This window comes from Rhinoraja longicauda, chromosome 33 (assembly GCF_053455715.1).
Source record: "Rhinoraja longicauda isolate Sanriku21f chromosome 33, sRhiLon1.1, whole genome shotgun sequence".
In the NCBI taxonomy this organism is placed as follows: domain Eukaryota; kingdom Metazoa; phylum Chordata; class Chondrichthyes; order Rajiformes; family Arhynchobatidae; genus Rhinoraja; species Rhinoraja longicauda.
Genome location: NC_135985.1, coordinates 24,285,467 through 24,302,121, shown reverse-complemented (window position 1 = coordinate 24,302,121; position 16,655 = coordinate 24,285,467). Strand labels below are relative to the sequence as shown.

Sequence of the window (16,655 nt, the reverse complement as noted above, 5' to 3'; positions counted from 1 at the left end):
TCTAAACTAAACTAAAAGTGATCCATAATTCGGAGATGTGGGAAATTAGTGGTAATAATGTCTGGATTTGGGCAGCAAACTAAACTCTGACTTTGTGTGGAGGTTCCAGCCAGAACAGTAACAGAGGCTGTGAAAACTGAGAAGCAATTGCTTGGATTTTACAAGCAATTGGCTGGAGGACATTTTCGTCCATTCATGCCCTGAAAAATATAAATTTTATTGACATGTTTTTATAGCAATTGTCTTTTATAACTATTCCAACATTTTTTGCATACTATCGCAACGTTTAAGAAACATTTAGACAGGTACAGGGATAGGATAGGTTTAAAGGAATATGGGCCAAAAGCAGGCAGGTGGGACTAGTGTCGATGAGACATGTTGCCAGTGTGGGCAAGTTGGGCTGAAGTGCCTGTTTCCATGCTGTGTGACTGATTTTATATATATGCTCTTTAACAGATGTTTAGTGTTTTCCTCTCCAAATTTCCATTGTTGTGAAGGTTTATGTTGTGACCAGTTTCTTTACAGTTAGTCTATACAGCCAACAAAGGAGATAATTGAATTGTCTACCTTTCTTTGCAGCTTCTGTGGAAGGGGTAAGCATTTGCTAAGTCATTGGGAGGATTCTCTGCCCCTGTATCAAATAATGTCTTGAGAACTTCTATCCAAATAAGCCATCGACAATTCCTCTGATTGGTAATACTTTAATCAATCAAGCAAAGCAATACTCAATCAACCTTGTCTTGGAGTATTCACTTTCAAATTCATTTGTTGGATTTGGTCATTGTCAGCAAGTGGCATTGACGAGAAGGAAGGCTGGCTCAGTGTTTGCTGTTACTGTTGCTGTCTCCAACCGATTGCAAATTGAATGGCTATGTGGAATCCTGGAGGTACGATAGAGGTGACTTTTATGAACATGGTGGTGAAGCCACAGCAAGCAATATAATACTTCAAAATGTTTTAGATCGGCATGAAAGACACGGGTGTGATTTATGCTGAGGAGGATAGGGGAGTGTACTGTGCTTTAGGCAGTCATATAACCATGCAGTATGACGAGGAATGATAAGGCATAGATAGCCACAATCTAAGAATAGCTGGTGATCCTTGAAAATGTGTTGCTTGTGCTTTGTCTGAATAACAACCTTATTAGAGGGAATTGTCAAAAAATAATCGAGGACATGAGTTGTGAAGAATTTTAATGGGTAATCGTTACTTCACAAAACATTAACAAACAATCGTTACTTCACAAATCATTCCAAATTCTGATAACTATGTGTATGAAATAAAAATTCTAATCTTTTCCTTTTATTGCATAAGATTATTTTGTCATCATCATCTCTGTTACTCCATTACCTGTCGCTGTAAACCATCCCTGCTTCCTTTGTCCATTTTCTTAATCAGCTGCAAATTTTCTAATCAACTTTCCATTTAGACTTTTCAGTTCAAGAGGTAGTATAGTTGTTTGCAATAACCTTTCCTTGTAACTTTGACTTTCATTTCCAGTAAAACTATATTCGCCTAGAAGTTGGTTGGCATGGGCAGCACAGAGATGCAGCGGTAGAGTTGTTGCCTTACAGCGCCAGAGACCCGGATTCGATCCTGACTACGGGTGCTGTCTTTTCGGAGTTTGTCCATTCTCCCCATGACCTACATGGGTTTTCCCCAGGTGCTCCGGTACCCTCCCACACTCCAAAGACGTACAGGTTTGTGGGCTAATTGGTTTGGCAAAATTGTAAAATTGTCCCTGGTGTTTAGGATAGTGTTAGTGTGTGGGTTCGCTGGTGGGCCAAAGGGCCTGTTTCCGCATTGTTTCTCTAAACTAAACTAAGCTAATTTATAGAGGCAGTTCCATCGGACATGCAGTGGGGTAACAAAGTATTTGTTCACAAAGTCATTGTTGGGAAGTTCAGTTGCTTGTTTAGCCTATGACGCCATGGGCTATCAATAGATCTCTAATCAGTGTGCTTTAACATTGCCGAGCATGCAAAATGAATTAATCATATCATATCATATCATATCATATACAGCCGGAAACAGGCCTTTTCGGCCCACCAAGTCCGTGCCGCCCAGCGATCCCCGTACATTAACACTATGTAGGGGTTGGGGCCAAGCCCATTGTGGGGTAAACATGGGGTGGGGATGGAATCAAGGATTGGGAAGGGGAGTCTGATTAATAGATGGGGGGGCTCAGGGGAGAGGGTTGGTTGTAATTGATTGTAACAGCCAGATCACTAGTCAGGTGGGGATGGGTAGATGGATGGGGGTCATTCATTTCATTTATTATTCATTTGTTCGATGTACCTGTTCATAGCTCTCATATTCCTCTCCCCTGCCACTCAGTCTGAGGAAGGGTCTCAACCCAAAACATCATCTTTGAGCACAGGGATGGGCTGATTGGTGATTATGGCAGAAGGGGGTGATGGTGTAGTTCAGGCAAAGGCTGAACCTCATTGGGGTCAGAGAGGGAGATGGGTGGATCCAAAGAACCACTCACTAATGACCTAATTATGAGGGATGAACTTTATTCACCACTTTTCATGCCCAACATCCTCAGTGCATTACTGCACCAGATACATGCAGGAAGTGGAGAGAAAATTACAGATTTTGCACAAAATGCCACAAAGACCCTGATTTTTTTAGATGTTTTATTTTGTTCAAATTATACTGTGTAGTGCACAAAATCCTGGCACCGTGTAGTATAGTTACTTGGCAATTTTGCTTTCCATGAGGCTAATTTATCCTTCCTATGATGAGAATTTCAATCTGTATGGAGCATTTCAGAGAAGGCCAAACTAAAAGGCAAGGTTAGTTTATTCCATCCATTGTTTTTGTGCTATTTGGACATTTTTAGTTTAGTAAAGTCAAGTCAAGTCAATTTTATTTGTATAGCACATTTAAAAACAACCCACGTTGACCAAAGTGCTGTACATCTGATTAGGTACTAAGGAAAAAAATGAAACATACAGTAGCACGCAAACAGTTCACAGCGCCTCCTCAATGAGCCTCAAACGCTAGGGAGTAGAAATAGGTTTTGAGCCTGGACTTAAAGGAGTCGATGGAGGGGGCAGTTCTGATGGGGAGAGGGATGCTGTTCCACAGTCTAGGAGCTGCAACCGCAAAAGCGCGGTCACCCCTGAACTTAAGCCTAGACCGCGGGATAGTGAGTAGCCCCAAGTCGGCCGTCCTGAGGGACCTGGAGTTAGAGAGGTGGGTTAGAAGATTTTTGATGTAGGGGGGGAATGTCCATTTAGGGCTTTATACGTGAATAGGAGGAGCTTGAAGTTGATTCTGTACCGTACAGGGAGCCAGTGGAGAGAGGCCAGAATCGGGGTGATGTGGTCCCTTTTACGGGTACCCGTCAGGAGTCTCGCTGCGGCGTTTTGGACCAGTTGCAGGCGGGACAGGGAAGATTGGCTGATCCCAGTGTATAGGGAGTTCCAGTAGTCTAGGCGGGAGGAAATTTTAATGCAGAGTCAAATATCATGCCGAGGTTTTTGACATGCGGTTTTACTAGGCAGGATAGGCTTCCAAGACTGCCTGTTATCGATTTGATGGAGTTGGGGGGGCCGAATAGGATGACCTCAGACTTGCTCTCATTTAATTGGAGGAAGTTCTGTGCCATCCAACATTTTATGTCCTCAAGGCAGTGTAAGAGGCTGTTTAAATTTGACTGGTTGTTGGGTTTCAGGGGGAGGTAAAGCTGAGTGTCATCGGCATAGCAGTGGAAAGAAATGCCGTGCCTTTGAATGATTTGGCCAAGGGGGAGCATGTATAGAGAGAAGAGAATGGGGCCTAGGATGGAGTCTTGTGGAACTCCGCAGGAGAGGCTAGCTGGAGCAGAGGAATAACTGCCTATGTTGATGGCGAAACTCCTATCTTTGAGGTACGAAGCGAACCAGCTCAGGGCAGTGCCATCAATGCCAACCGCGTACCGGAGACGGTCAATAAGGATGGTGTGGTCCACTGTATCGAACGCTGCGCTGAGGTCGAGAAGGAGAAGGATTGCACAGTCGCCGGTGTCGATGGCGAGAAGCAGGTCGTTGTGTACCTTCAACAAGGCAGACTCTGTGCTGTGGTGGGCTCTGAAACCTGACTGGAAACTTTCCAGGATGGTGTTTTTGTGCAGGTAGGGCACTAATTGGTTTAGAATTGCCTTTTCAAGGACTTTTGACAGGAATGGCAGTTTGGAAATGGGTCTGTAGTTGCTAGGCAAGGTGGGGTCTAGGTTAGGTTTTTTCAGTAGGGGCTGGACCACCGCGTGCTTGAAACAGGTTGGAACAGTGCCAGTGGCCAGAGAACTGTTGATAATAGAGAGGATGCTGGGACCGGCTATTGCAATGACATCCTTCAGAAGGGCAGTGGGGGCAGGATCAAGGATCAAGTTTAGTTTAGTTTGGAGATACAGCGCGGAAACAGGCCCTTCAGCCCACCGAGTCCGCCCTGACCAGCGATCCCCGCACATTAACACTATCTTACACACACAAAGGACAATTTTTACATTTACCAAGCCAATTAACCTACTTACCTGTACGTCTTTGGAGTGTGGGAGGAAACCGAAGATCTCGGAGAAAAACCCACGCAGGTCATGGGGAGAATGTACAAACTCCGTACAGACAGCACCAGTAGTCAGGATCGAACCCGGGTCTCCGGCGCTGCATTCGCTGTAAGGCAACAACTCCACCGCTGTGCCACTCTTCTGCCCTTCTTTGGATCTGCAGTGATTTCAAGGACATTGTGAGCAATTTTGGGCCGCATATCTGAGGAAGATGTTCTGCTGTTGCAGTGGGTCCAGAGGAGGTTTACGAGATTGATCCCAGGAATGATTGGGTTAACATAAGCATTTGATGAGTATTTGAAGGCACTGGGCCTGTACTCGCTGGAGTTTAGAAGGATGAGGGTGATCTCATTGAAACTTACCGAATAGTGAAAGGCCCGGATAGAGTGGATGTGGAGAGGATGTTTCTACTAGTGGGAGAGTCTGGGACCAGAGGTCTTGGCCTCAGAATTATAGGACGTTCCTCTAGGATGGAGATGACGAGGAATTTCTTTAGTCAGAGTGGTGAATGTGTGGAGTTTTTTGCCACAGAAGGCTGTGGAGGCCGTCAATGGATATTTTTAAGGCAGAGATAGATAGATTCTTGATTAGCACAGGTGTCAGGAATTATGGGGAGAAGGCAGGGGAATGGAGTTGAGGGAGAGATAGATCAGCCTTGATTGAATTGCAGAGTAGACTCGATGGGACGAATGGCCTAATTCTGCTCCTATCACTCACGATGAACTCAGAACATAATAATTTAATTCCATCCATCTATCAAGCTATTTGATTCCAAAGATAAATGGTTGCAACTTCTGCTGATAGGTATAATTGTTCATCTTCAGATGAGGTTGTGAACATAACTGTAAATTAAAATGTTTTTGGCATTGCTTAAATATGCCAATATATATTCCCGGTAATGAAGGAAAATGAAAATAGGTGGAGTTTTGTTCTGTTTGGCTTGTTATGCAAAAACTCTTAACTGTTAGTGAATAATAACATGATGACCTGAAACTACATGTTGAGGATTTATTAGTTTATTATTGTGATGTGTACCACAATACATTGAAAGGCTTTTGTTTGAGTGCTATCCAATTAAATCTGATCATACTGTACATGAGTGCAATCAACCAACATACAAGTACAACAGTACCAAATAAAAAAAGTGCAGAATATAGTTTTACAGCATTACAGTTACAGAGGAAAAATGTAGTGTGCGCAATGGTAGATTGAACTACACCATAGCTGATGGGAGGACCATTTATTAGTCTGATAACAGAAAGGAAGAAGCTGTTTTTGCTGAATCGAATCATATGTGCTTTCAAGCTTTTGTATCTTCTGCCTGATGGGCGAGGAGAGAATAAGGAATGACTGGGATGAGAACAGTCCTTCATTATGTTAGCTAATTTCTCAAGGCAGCGTACAGTGTAGTTTAGTTTAGTTTAGAGATACAGCACGGAAACAGGCCCATCGGCCCACCAAGTCCGTGCCGACCAGCGATCCCCGCACATTAGCACTAGGGACAATTTACACATACACCAAGCCAATCAATCTATATACCTGTACGTCTTTGGAGTGTGGGAGGAAACCGAAGATCTCTGAGAAAATCCACGCGGTCATGGGGAGAACGTACAAACGCCGTACAGCCAGCACCCGGTCAGGATCGAACCCGGGTCTCTGGTACTGCAAGCGCTGTAAGGCAGCAACTCTACCACTGTGCCACTGTGCTGTAGATGGAGTCAATGGTGGGGAGTCTGGTTGTGCAAGGAATATTGTTGATTGCACTGTTGGAGAAGATGGGAGCAGGATTATGTGAAACACAAACACAAGGTTCTAAGAATTAGACTTGGGGTCCCAAAATAAGTGAGTTATCACAATTACATCTTTGCTGTTAATGTTTTTCAATACTTTGCAACTTGATCTTATCCTGGCAAAGGCCTCTTACAAATTTGTTTTTAAACTCTTTTGCTTCAGAGATGCTCTCCTGTCACTTTACATCCAGTGTTACTCCCAGGAGCAATGCCATTGGGAACCTAGGATTCGTATATAAATAAATTTACATTTAGCATTTATATCGCACTTTATTTCGCATGTGTAACTATTTTAAAAGTGAAGCCAGTTATACAAGCATGAGTACAAATTTGTATCTTGAGACTGGATAATAGGGTGGCACAGCGGTAGAGTTGCTGCCTCACAGCGCCAGAGTCCCAGGTTCAATCCTGACTATGGGTGCTGTCCGTACGGAGTTTACACGTTCTCCCTGTGACCGTGTGGGCTTTCTCTGTGCTCTGGTGTCCTCCCACACTCCAAATATGTACAAGTCTGTAGGTTAATTGGCTTCTGTAAAAATTGTGAAATTGTCGCTATTGTGTAGGACAGTGCTCATGTATGGGGATGATCACTGATCAGCGCAGATTCATTAGGCTGAAGGGTCTGTTTCTACCCTGCATCTCTAAAGACTAAACTGAGTAGCGCTTTCCAAGTTGCAAAATGCCCAGTGTAGAAACCAAGAACTGCAGATCCTGGTTTACAAAATAAGATGCGAAGTGCTGGAGTACCTCAGCGGGTCAGGCGGCATCCCTGGAGAACATGAATAGTTGATGTTTCAGGTTGGGACCCTTCTGTCAGTCTGAAGCATAACCTATCCATGTTCTCCGGGGATGCTGCTTGGCCTGCTGAGTTACTCCAGCAATTTGTTATTTTTTCAAAACTCCAATTCCAGACAGTATTCATTCAATGATTCATTCAATAAATCTAACAGAGCTGCATTTGAGTAGAAATATTAATAAGTAAGAAAAATAATTTCCGTAGAGGAGCCCTTCTGTGATTGTTATTGGTGAAATTATGTGCTACTATCTGAGTTTGCATGTGGAGAGTGGTCTTTTGGTTGAGGTGTCTCAGATAGTCATTAACCTTGGATCCAAACTCCATTGAAAGTCAGAATTGACAGCTGAAGGCAGTTTAAAAAAAAAAAGAAAAATGCTGAGTGATCTTGTGTTGTGAGGAAATGGTTGTGTGTGTTTTGGCTGCAATTATTTTGTAATTGGTCTTGCAACGTGAGGCTACAAGCTCATGTGTAGTCAACTCTAGATAAACCTGGCACACAATCTTGTATTGAGTTGCACTGACCTAATCCATGTGAGAGCATAAAATGGCTTCAGCTTCACAATGCGAAGGATCTGTGCATCCTGAACTCGGTCAAAGGCTTCAGAGCTTGGAGTATGAAGATTGAAAATGTTATGGTGGCCCCACACATCTTCCTGAACAACCCTGGCAATGTGCAGGGAGTTGAATATCTGGCATTGACCATTAAGAGCAAAAAGCACTCGGCTAGCATTATAGGTTTAGTACATGCCATTGCCTAGAAATTGGTTAGCCTGTATTGCTTGAGTGAAATGATGCTGTGTGCAGAACCAATGCTGAATTGGGACATGTTGAAGAAATCTTTACAAACAGTTTTAAGTAGCATTAAAACACAACCTTCATTTAATAGTACAGAGCAGTACAGTGCAGGAGCATTCCCTTCATATCCATGTGCCGATGTAAAAGCCTCTGAAACGCCACTATTGTATCCGTCTCCACCACTACCCCTGCCAGTGTGTTCCAGGCACCCACTGCTGTGCAAAAATAACTTGCCCCGCACATCTACATACTAAAACTCTAGTTTGTTATCTTGTTTGTGACTGAACTTCAGCCAAAACGGTACACGATAGCGCGACAATTTTAGGCCCACCTTACTCACCATTGTCACTTCAGTGATAATGCAAGTAGTTTTATTGAAATCGGTGTTATATTTTTAAAGTTATTTACATTTTAAAGTTTAAAAGGAGGGGAGGGGGAAGGGAGGAGGGAGGAGGGAGGGAAGGGGGGAGTGGGGGGGAAGGGAGAGGGGAGGGGGATTGAGGAGAGAGTGGAGGGGGGGGAGGACAGGATGCTGCACCAATGCAGGAGAGGTTTGGGCTCAATGGGTCCACTTGGTCTAGTCTCCTTTAAAGTTTGCCCCTGTCATCTTAAAGCCATGCCCCCTAGTCTTTGACATTTCATATTTCCTTACAACGTAAAAGGTGCTGCTTTGGCCCATTGTCCATGCTGGCACACTGAGTAATCCTATTCTCCCACTAATTGTCTCTATAACTTAAAGGGTGGCACAGCGGTAGAGTTGCTGCCTTACAGCGCCAGGGACTCAGGTTCGACCCTGAGCACGGGTGCTGTCGGTATGGAGTTTGTACGTTCTCCCTGTGACTGCGTGGGCTTTCTCTGGGTGCCCCGGTTTCCTCCCACAGTCCAAAGACGTGCAGGTTTGTTGGTGGATTGGCTTCTGTAAATTACCCCTAGTGTGTGGGGTACAAGACCTGGGATAACATGGAACTAGTGTGCAGGTGATTGTCGGTCAGCACAGACTCGATGGGCTGAAGGGCCTATTTCCACACTGAATCACTAAACTATTCTTTCTACACTCCCTATCATCTGGATTGGTACTTAGTCACTGGGTAAAAAAGAACACCAAATGGGCAGAGATAGAGTTGCAAAAGAAGATGGTGGCGGATGTGGGCTGGTAATGGTGCAGAGCAATGCATTAACTTGCATCCTCGCCTGGTAAACCAGCCCCCAAGAAAATCTGGACTTTATTCCTTGGAGCACAGGAATCTGAAGGTGATCTTATCATGTATAAAATCATAATCATAATCAAAATCATAAAATCATGAGAGGAGTTAATAGAGTCTTTTACCCAGCATACATAGAACCAGAGGACATAGGTTTAAGGTGAGAGGGGAAATATTTAATAAGAAACTGAGGGGCAATGTTATCAGAAAGAGGGTGGTGGGAATATGGAATGAGCTGCTGGTAGTGGAGGCAAGTACTATAACAACATTTAAAAGGCATTTGGATAGTTGCATGTATGTGCTTCGATGGTTCATTGGTGCTTTTAGTGCCACTTGTGCGAAGAGCAAACACACAGTGAAAGTTTCTTACAGACGGTCCAGTAGAGTATTGCCATCCCGAAGCAGATCCCTGATTTGCAAATTGTACAGAAATCGTCCACTGGTCACGCATGCAAGAGGCGCTATGTTTTGGCGTCATTTTCAGAGTCCAGTCCATGCTCTTGGTATTATGAGTGGCGCCCGTTCCAAGCGAGCCCCAGGCTGCAGTGGCCCTCCAGCTGTTGTCTACCTTGCACATGCAGGTCGACCTGCGAACTGACGTCACTCTCGTCGCCCGTCCGCCAAACATATAGGGGAACACGAGCCAAACACAGGCAGGTGAGACTAGCGTAGATGAGGCATCGTAGTCGGTATGAGCATGCTGGCTCGAAGGGCTTGTTTCTGTACTTTATGACTCTGACAGTCTCGTTTAGTTTAGAGATACAGTGCAGAAACAGGCCCTTCGGCCCACCGAGTCCGCACTGATCAGCGATCCCCGCACTTTAACACTATCCTACACACACACACACACGGGGCAATTTACACATACACCAAGGCAATTAACCTACTATACGTCTTTGGAGTGTGGGAGGAAACCGAAGATCTCGGATAAAGCCCAATCCCTCATGGGGAGAACGTACAAACTCGGTACAGACAGCGCCCATAGTCAGGATCGAACCCGGGTCTCCGGCGCTGCAAGCGCTGTAGGGCAGCAACTCTATCGCTGCACCACCGTGCCGACCCAGAGCCCATGCCCTGGGCATGGAGTGGGCTGTCTGAGCCCCCTTTACATGGACACGTGATCATGGCGACACAGGTTGAAGCTTCTGCGACCTCCATTTACAAGCTCACAGAGGTCTCCATCTTCACGGAGGACTACAAACAATGAAGTGTCATATTATACGAGAATCTTTTAATGCATAAAATGAGTACATCAAACTAAATCTGATTTTTTAAAGTTTGACGTGCTCCTTATTAATCTGTGAGTTAATCACAAATTTTGGTCAGTCAGTAATTGATGGGAGGTGTGGATGCTGAAGGTATCACAAAATGCTGGAGTAACTCAGCGGGTCAGGCAGCATCTCTGGAGAGAAGGAATGGGTGACGTTTCGGGTCGAGACCTTTCTTCAGTTCTGAAACGTCACCCATTCCTTCTCTCCAGAGATGCTACCTGACCCGCTGAGTTACTCCAGCATTTTGTGATACCGTGTATTTTATTAACATGTACACAGCCTCGGTACGACTATGCCTTTCTCCAAATTGAGTGTCCGGGTGTATGAATCCGAGGCAGCTCCATCTAATATTTCTACACTTGCCCTCTCCATTTTGTTTGCCTGACAGCGCTATTAAAGGCACTACACTCTGCTCAGCACCTCACTGTTACAACACTCCTGAGCTTGGGTAGAGGATGTTTGCGTTAACTTAATATTTTTAAATACACTTTCCCCTTCCTCTTTGATTTTTTGTTTTCATCATGAACTTGAATCTCACCAGTTGGTTTGGCATGTGTCGCTTTTGTGTTTCTCTGATTTAGACTTCCTGAAGCAAACTTGAAAAGACTGGAGTGGAGGCAGTGGTGACCCTTAATCATAAATACAAGTGACATCGTCCGTCCTTGCATCGGGTAAGAAACTCGGAGGCTGCATTTAATAAACGGCCAACACGGACTCTCATCAAATGCCTAGATTTATTCATAAGACCCCTGCCCCCCCCCCCCCCCCCCCCAGCCCCCTACTGAGTACTGTTTCTCTGCATTGTGCAGCTGTTGTCTAGACTAATATCTGAGCACAACGCCTAATTTTTCTAAACAGTAGAATTATTATGTGGATCTGAACCAAAGATATTTCTTTTAGAAAAACATGATTAGATACCGTCCTTATTTTTTAAAACATCTTTTATTTTATCCCTTCTGACGTGTGCCATGGCTCCCAAGCAACCTAACATCCTCCAGTACTTTACCCGATGTATCCATGCATTGTGAGTGCTTCGCTGTACAATCGGGTTAACAAAGGATGTGTTACAGCCAAACTTGATCTCCTGCTCATCCAGCACTTGAGTGTTATCCCGCGGAAGAAAGACTTGCATTTAACTATCACCTTTCCATGTAACTTTGGATATCCAAAAGGACTTTGCAACCAATAAAAGCTTAGGCACTGATGTGATGCAGGAACAACGTGAGCCAGTTTACGCACGACAAAATAGAAACATGATAGTAAAAGGATAATTTACTTTTAGTGGTCAAGGATAATTGTGGGCTCAGAATAGATCCCCTACTGAGCTATCATCTAACTCATTGGAGACCCTTGGACTATCTTTGATCGGACATTACTGGCTTTATCTTGCACGAAAGGTTCTTCACATTATTCCCGTTATCATGTATCTGTACACTGTGGATAGCTCGATTGTAATCATGTATTGGCTCTCCGCTGACTGGTTAGCATGCAACAAAAGCTTTTCACTGTACCTCGCTGCATGTGACAATAAATAAACTAAACTAAACTACTCCTACTTCAAACAGTGCCATGGGTCTTTCTCAGGGGGCAGAAAGGGTCTCAGTTGAGTGCTAACTTTGAAGGACTACATTTACAGCAATGCAGCAGCATGCACCTCCCCCCCTTCCTACCCCCCCCCACTTCCTCTCCCCCCCACTTCCTCTCCCCCCCACTTCCTCTCCTCCCCCCCACTTCCTCTCCTCCCCCCCACTTCCTCTCCTCCCCCCCACTTCCTCTCCTCCCCCCACTTCCTCTCCCCCCCACTTCCTCTCCTCCCCCCACTTCCTCACCCCCCCACTTCCTCTCCTCCCCCACTTCCTCTCCTCCCCCCTTCCTCTCCCCCCTTCCTCTCCCCCCCTTCCTCTCCCCCCCTTCCTCTCCCCCCTTCCCCTCCCCCCCCCTCTTCCTCTCCCCCCCACTCCCTCTCTCCCCCCTTCCTCTCCCACACACCCTCAACTAATCTGCTTGGATGTTCTGTGCTAAAGATAGAGAGGCAGTTTTGATCACTGTTGCTAAACGAGTCTGCATAGTGTTGACTGCTGCTTACTTATCTCGACACCTTTGATTTCACAGACAGGGGTACAATGTGCAGCTCACTATTTTGGTTTAGTTTAGTTTAGAGACAGAGCGGAAACAGGCCCTTTGGCCCACTGAGTCTGCGCCGACCAGCAATCCCCACACACTGTACACTATCGCTATCCTACACACTAGGGACTATTTACAATCTTTGCTGAAACCAATTAACCTACAGACCTGTGTCTTTGGAGTGTGGGAGGAAACCGGAGTTCCCGGAGAAAGCCCACGCAGGCCACAGGGAGAATGTACAAACTCCAGACAGACAGCACCCGTAGTCAGGATCAAACCCGGGGGTCTCTGGCGCTGTGAGGCAGCAACTCTATCGCTGCAACACAATGTTCGAACATTTAGGCTGGTAAATGAAAGCAAACCTCTGTTTCTGCTCATGCCACTGAGAAGGACTGTGTGTAAACACCAGCCACCGACTGAATGTTTAGGATGGAGGACTGACAGCTAATCATGTGAACAGCTTCAGTCTGGATGATGCCAAGGTACTTGACTGTTGGTGGAGCTACACTTACTGAAATACATGGGCATGAAACACGGAAACAGGCCCTTCAGCCCAATTGTCCTCCCCAACCAAGATGCCCTTATCTACGGTAGTCCCACCTGCCCAGGTTTGGCCCATATCCCTCTAAATCTTTCCAATCCATGTAATGTGAAAATGTTAATGTTGTGTTTTTGATACACCTTGACTTTGGAAAATCAAATGTCAGGATTTTGGGATGTCATGAGGTGAATCATTTGTCACAGGTGGCAAGTCTCTGATCGAGGCTAGTAGTCGCAGATTTAAAGTGATTGATTGTGCGTTTGTTCAACAGTGACGCACGGTATATTGATGGCTGTGGGATACAGCAAGCACAATGCCATTGAAAGTCAGAGAGAGTTGATCACAGACTCCTTCATTGGACAGAGGATAGACACAAAAAGCTGGATTAACTCGGAGGGACAGGCAGCATCTCTGGAGAGAAGGAATGGGTGGCGTTTCGGGTCGAGACCCTTCTTCAGACCCATCTGCAGTTCCTTCCTACACCTTTCATCGGACGCGTTCCTTTCCTGGCTCTCTTGTTGCGTGACTGTTCCTCCCATTTATCCCATCTATTAAGGGTGGCATGGTGGCGCAGTGGTAGAGCTGCTGCCTTACAGTGGCAGAGACCTGGGTTCGATCCTGACCTCGGGTGCTGTCTGTACAAAGTTTGTATGTTCTCCCTGTGACCACGTGGGTTTCCTCCGGGTGTTCCAGTTTTCTCCCACATCCCAAAGACATGTGGGTTTGTAGGGTAATTGGCTTCTGTAAATTGTCCCTGGTGTGTAGGATTGAACGAGTGTACAGGTGATCGTTGATCGGCATGGACTCAATGGGCAGAAGGACCTGTTTCCATGCTGTATCTCTAAACTAAACTCGACCTGAGTACTCCACAGATTTTACTGCTTCTCTTTCTAAAGAGATGCAGATGGAAATCATTAACAGGTGATGATCAGAGATCTCCTCAATCTGATCCATGGTGGAGAGAAATCAGTCATGAAGGAGTTGAAGATGGTTGCGTTTCCAACAATGCCACGAGCAATTCCTGGTGCATTTCCCACATTGTAACAGTGACTACACTTTTACTGTGTAATTGGCTGTCCTGAGTGAGAAAGGTGGTATGTAAGTGGTGCCGAGAATGATGAGAGACCCAGTGAGGAGGGGGCACCGAGAAGAAGGGGAGCGGGGAGATGGGAGGGGGGTGCAGCCACATGTGGCGGCTGGCAGTAGATAGGACTGTTCGGTACTTTGCCAGACACATGGTGACACAGGTGTACCGCCTAGGTTGTATGCAAAACAAAGCCTTGCACTGCACCTAGGTACATGTGACAATAGAGTTTCATTCATTCATCTGTTTGTGTCTATTTAAAAGGCATTTGGACAGCTACATGGATAGGAAAGGTTTAGTGGTATATGGGCCAAACACTGATAGGTGGGGTTAGTGTAGATGGGGCATCTTGGTCGGCGGATGCAAGTTGGGCCAAACCAGCTTCCATGGTGTATGACTCTTTGACTATTTGTTGGTGTTGTCACCGAAAATGGTTAAATACATCTACATTGAGACTCAAAGCGATAGATCTTTAGCGCCAAGATCGCAGTCATCAACACCGCTCTTTACCCAAGAACAATCTAAATTTGCACTCCACGTTCCAGTTTTTGAACCAGACTTTATTATTAACTGTGAAAAAAAATTACATATGATAAAAAGTAGCATCCAACTCCCTTTTGTTCCTCGTGTTTGTCATCCTCTCGTCCCCAGAGAGCCACGTTTCAGTGAAACACAGGAGAGCAGTTGAGCGGAGTCGGGACAAGACCTGAATGCCTGAAAGAATAACGGGATCATTGTTCCTATTTTCTAGCACATCCTTCGATAAGAACAAAACACAATAAGCCTTCAAATCCCCACCTGAAGACTGCGGTTTCTTTAGCTTTCCCGATGAGACAGCGCTTCTGGAGACGTGAAGCTGTCGCTGTGAGCTAGGCGGGGCAACAGGCTGGAAGACAAACGAGGATGGCCTGAATGGCCAGCTGGCAGCCATTTTGTGAGAGAGAGAGAGCTTGCAGCCATCTTGAGGGGTGGGGCTGCAGTTCCTATTGTGGACGCATTGCCACACAGTGTGGCATAAGGTAGGTAATGCAGTTCTCAAACCCACAATCGCGCTCTCCACAGACACCTCCCCAACAAACCCTCCCACCCCCCCCTCACTTCTACTTTGCTCATTACACTAATTACCTAAGCACGGAGCAATAAATGTAACTCGAGTGACCCAATCCTGTCTCTCGTATTCTTTCAAGCAGATAATCTGCCCTTGATTTTAATTGAATTAACATTATTTCAGAATTCTTTGATCAGTGCTTCCATCCGTTTTATAATTTGGTGATGAATAGAACGATCTGCATCTTATTCGGTAAAACGCACAATGTAAAATATTTGGCGATTTTACCAAATAATTGACGTTGTGTGAATAGTTTTAAAGAGACTGTATATCACTTGCCTGTCATCCCTTCCCATCTTAAAACAATTAAAAACTGGGCCAAGGATTAATATCGGGCAAATCTATTTTTAAAGAATTACTTTAAAAAAAAATTAAAACAAGACGAATAAGTAATAAAGAACATTCGATCGGTTTAATTCTGAAGAAATTTTACAGGAATAAATTTACATTTTATGACTGCACCCGGTTATCTTTACATTAGTGTGTGTATTTTCTCTTATTTCTTAATGCTTCTTTCCGATTGCTGAATTTCTAACAATGCTGGTAGTCTTCACAAATCGGCCTTTTGCTGGGGTCTTGCTTAAATGGTACCTCTTTGACCGCAGACCCAGAGAGTGAGTGGATCCAAGGGCCATCAGTGCCATTGGTCACAATATATGCTCACAACGCTGACCTTGCCTAATTTTTTATATGGGGCCAAGAGGAAGGAGATCAGGACCAAGAATGGAAGGCAGACTCCTGTCCTTCCAACCTTACCCTGGACATCCCACCTCCCTAATTTGTGAAGCTGTTTCTTGCAAGAAAATATCCCTGCTGAAATTGCTGCATTTTTAACATTTGCAACAATTTAATCACTGCACATCATGCACTGAACCCAATTAATTTGATCATGCGATTTGCTGTCACTTTTAACTCTTTAAATGCTGATCCTTCGTGCAGAGCTATTGCACGCTCAATGCTTAAGGACCCATTGCTGCACTGACTGATGCCTTAAAGGGCCACAAGACTCCTAGCAACCTGTCATAGCAACAGTGTGTGCACCTTGGCATTCTATTGCAAGCGGAACAGGCTTAAAATACCTCCTTAAATATCGCTGATGTTAAAGGTGAAAAAACAAATGATTACCCATTATTTTGTGGATCTTTAAAAAAATCAAAGAGGACCTTTAAATTATAAAGATATAAAGCATATTTTGACAACCAGTGACTTGCTAATGCTTCAAAGCGTACCAGGTGCAACTTGGCAAATCGGCTGGGTTTTTCCTGCATTCTTAATTCCCATCTCATTGGAAAGGTTTGGTTCATGCAGGGAACAATCCATACAACCCCTCTCGAATGCTCATTCGCCATTACCTCTGCATTCAAACAGTACCAGCTTGTAATCAAAAGTAGA

At 44.9% G+C, this 16,655-nt stretch overlaps 1 long non-coding RNA gene across 1 annotated transcript in view; it reads left to right on the top strand.

The window, feature by feature from the left end:
* Positions 1-16,655, top strand: part of LOC144608960 (uncharacterized) — a 119,435-nt gene that overhangs the window by 35,387 nt on the left and 67,393 nt on the right. Inside the window, exons 3-4 of the long non-coding RNA XR_013549257.1 lie at positions 10,988-11,077; positions 14,907-15,174. This is a non-coding gene — a long non-coding RNA (uncharacterized LOC144608960). The remainder of the gene's footprint in view (positions 1-10,987; positions 11,078-14,906; positions 15,175-16,655) is intronic.